Source organism: Lagopus leucura, unplaced genomic scaffold, assembly GCF_019238085.1.
Source record: "Lagopus leucura isolate 7727_CA_CO unplaced genomic scaffold, USGS_WTPT01 194-0_obj-0_obj, whole genome shotgun sequence".
In the NCBI taxonomy this organism is placed as follows: Eukaryota; Metazoa; Chordata; class Aves; order Galliformes; family Phasianidae; genus Lagopus; species Lagopus leucura.
In genome coordinates this window covers 1-3,262 of record NW_024964234.1, presented here as the reverse complement: position 1 = coordinate 3,262, position 3,262 = coordinate 1, and the positions used below count along the sequence as shown (strand labels likewise).

The 3,262-nt window shown below is 54.1% G+C and overlaps 1 long non-coding RNA gene across 1 annotated transcript; it reads right to left on the bottom strand.

Annotated features, from left to right (window-relative positions):
- Nucleotides 1-6: 6 nt before the first annotated feature.
- LOC122191610 lies at nucleotides 7-3,262 on the bottom strand. Its single transcript, XR_006182434.1, has 3 exons — nucleotides 3,205-3,262; nucleotides 655-3,131; nucleotides 7-309 (listed from the first exon to the last, which is right to left on the bottom strand). It is a non-coding gene; the product is annotated as an uncharacterized LOC122191610 (long non-coding RNA).

Sequence of the window (3,262 nt, the reverse complement as noted above, 5' to 3'; positions counted from 1 at the left end):
GGCCACGGGAAACAATGCTCAGGGACCTCATGGAAGAACACTCAGCCCCTTGAAATCTTCTTGCTGAGAGACCTCGGAGATACAGGGACGAAGGCAACACCACGCTGACAGCACGGAGCACCCAAGAAACAACGGCCATCCACGCTTCTCGGGGAGAAGAACCCGCTGGCCGCTGAAAAGCGGAACCCTTGCTGAACTATCCCAGCCAAATATGATCCAATACCGAGGAAATGAAGCCTGCTGACTTACCTCCAGCATCCCCTTCAGGCTCGTAGACAGGATACTCTCCTGTGGATTCACCAGCAGGGCCTGCAGGCACAAGTGTGATCAGACACAGGTGAGGAGAGCTTCCCCCACGTGTGGGGCCTCCTTTTCCCTGAGTGACCTGTAGGCTCTGGCGGTGGGCCAGGGAATGCCACGGCCCAAATACAAAGATCTGGGCTCTCTCAGCTGAAGAGGGGCAGCGGTAACCTTCCCACTGAAATGTGGCATACTTCTCCGAGTAAAGAAATACTCATGGCTCGACTGTGCATGCCCCTCAAGGCTCAAACCGACTCGGAAGATCTTGAGGGGATCTGAAGTCAAATTGCACCCAAGTAAACTGGGAGAGCATGAACGTTTCTGCCTCCAAGGAAACAGACACTCACAACTTACCTCTGGGTTGTTCCACAGGCACAGGCACAAAATCCAAACCCAAACGATCATTTGCAAAGGGAGCACCAAGGGCATCACCTAGAATCAAGAACAGATGGGAGAAATTCCCATTGCATGGCGTGATCTCCTTCTCCCTCGGTCACTGGATGCGGGTCGTGCAACGGGATGGCAGAAGGACTCAGGTCACGATTTCCAAAGTTGCGGAGTGGCCAGGATGACGTGTAGGCTGGCACCTGGCAGCGTACACAGTGCTCGCCCCAAGCCGTGTGCCACATCCCTCACGGACCGCGTGGAAGAAGATGCAGCCCCCCGGGGCTTTCTTACTGGGAGGCCTCTAACGGACAGGAAGGTCACCCTGAAGCACTGGAGGAAGGCACGCCTGTCTCTTCCTCTGGGCCGTGGGCCGGGGCTCTGTGTTGGAAGCTGGCATTCACCTATGGTACCACGAGTACCACGAGCCTGGAGCAGAAATGCTCACGCTTTTCCCAGCTCTCCCCAGGACGTCTCCCAGGATGAAGGCTGTGCTCCAGCCAGCAAGCAGCAGAGCCATGGCCCGGCGTGGCTGGAGCCGGCTCTGGGGAGCAGCGCTGCCACGGGCTCCGGCCCGGCTCCTGCTGCGCTGGCCCTCACCCCCTGCCCGACAGCACCCCCGTGGAAGGCAGGCCCCAGGGAAGCGTGGCACAGGGCCGTGGGGACACAGCCTGACTTCTTGCCGCCAGTGCTGCTCGGTTTGGGTCCCATCTCTGCCCACCCACCTGCTCCCGGTGCTCGCCACGGAGCAGCACAAGTCTCCCGGAAACACATGGCCATCAGTAGGAGGAAGAGGACAAGGCGGGCAGGGGCCATGGCCCCCCACACTCGCACCATGCTTCCAACACCACCGCTGCAGCCACAGTGAGTGTCGCACAGAGCGAAGCCTGCGGCACAGCACAGCACAGCACAGTCATAGGACGGGGCATTGTGACCTCACGGCTCCGAGATTCCGGGCGGCGGCTCCCCGCAGGCTGCTGCTCTTGTGATGCACTGCACCAGGGCTGCGTGGGGCCGGTGCTTACGTCACAGAAACGCAGAGTCATAGAATGGCTTGGGTTGGAAGGGACAGCAAAGAGCTTAGAACCCCAGCCCCACCGCCGTGGGCAGGGATGCCACCCGCGGGGTCATGCTGCCCAGAGCCCCATCCAGACTGACCCTGAACACCTCCGGGGATGGAGCACGCACGGCTTCACCTGGCAGACTTTCATAGTGCTTCAACTACCCCAAGAGGGAATTATTTCCTGCTCCATGCTCCCATGACGCCTCCGGCCATTGAGGAAGGGATGCAATATGGAAATGGGGTCTGGATCAAGGGTGCTATTGCACAGGTTGTCCATGCGTGTGAAACGTGCTGCAATTAAGCAAGACGAGCAGATAAAGCCTCTCCGGTACGGAGGATGACGGCTGACACACAAACACGGGGAAGCTGACCTTCCCACTGTGGAAAGTGAAAGTGTTGTTTCTGCCCTGAACATTGAAAAGGGCAATTGATCTAAAGAATTAAGCTGCAACATACCCTTAGAAATAGCTGATGTGGAAAGTAAGAATACCATATACATATTAGTAACATATTTTAGAAACATAGTTACCAAATTACCTAACAAACACTTTCTCACGAAGCTGCAATAGATTTTGAATGTTCTAAACAATATGGGTATAGTACTGTGAACTAGGAAACAGATTGTGAGGTTGTTCATTAGACCGGCAGAAGCAAAACACATTGAACAAACTTTCAAGGAGTCAGGGCCTTTATACAAAGCAGAACTGTCCCACTTTGTGGGAATGTTAGGATGCCATAGGCAGGCTCCAAGGTACTCCCCTCTATCCTCCTTCCGAGCTTATCTCTATGCAAGGACAGGTGAATGACCAGAACAATGACCAGTGTGAAGGGGCACAAATGTTAGGGGGGGGTAATTAAACGATTGAGGCTATTTCCATGTTTATGCTGTAAAACTGACATCCAAAAAGTTACGACCAAATTTGTTTGTTAAGAAAGCAATTGTTAGAAGTCAGTTAACCAGTGAAGACATTTGCATCTGGGCGGCAAAGATTTGTGTCTACTCGGTGTTTGTATGATTAGTGAAACGTCACGAAAGAGTGTGAACCTGCAGTACTCAGCCAATGAGGAACCAGGGGAGAAAGAGATCAGCGGCGGGCAATAGGGGATAAAAGATGTAACACTGCTTTCTCGGGGCTCTCCTGCTTGCAGGAGGCCCGCCATTGCAATTGCAAATAAAATCTGCTTTATCAGAGAAACCGTCCTAGAAAATTATTTGGATATTTCCAGCACCACAAACCTGCCACGTCAAGTGTCACCTGCTCACGTTTTTGTTGAGGGATCTGCAGTTTCATCTGTTTTCCTTCAGTTTTCCAGTACCTTGGCTAAGGACATCCCCTTTCCTGCACCAAGTGCATTTCCCACGCAGCGTAGCCTGCTTCCAAGCCTTCCAATTTAATCGCAGAAACTGAAGGCTTGCTGGCTGCCACCTCCCATCCCCAAAGTCCCAGTGAACTCACCCACTGCTGGCAACTGGACGCTTGGTGGCGAGAGGACCGTCACCTATCGGGTCCCACC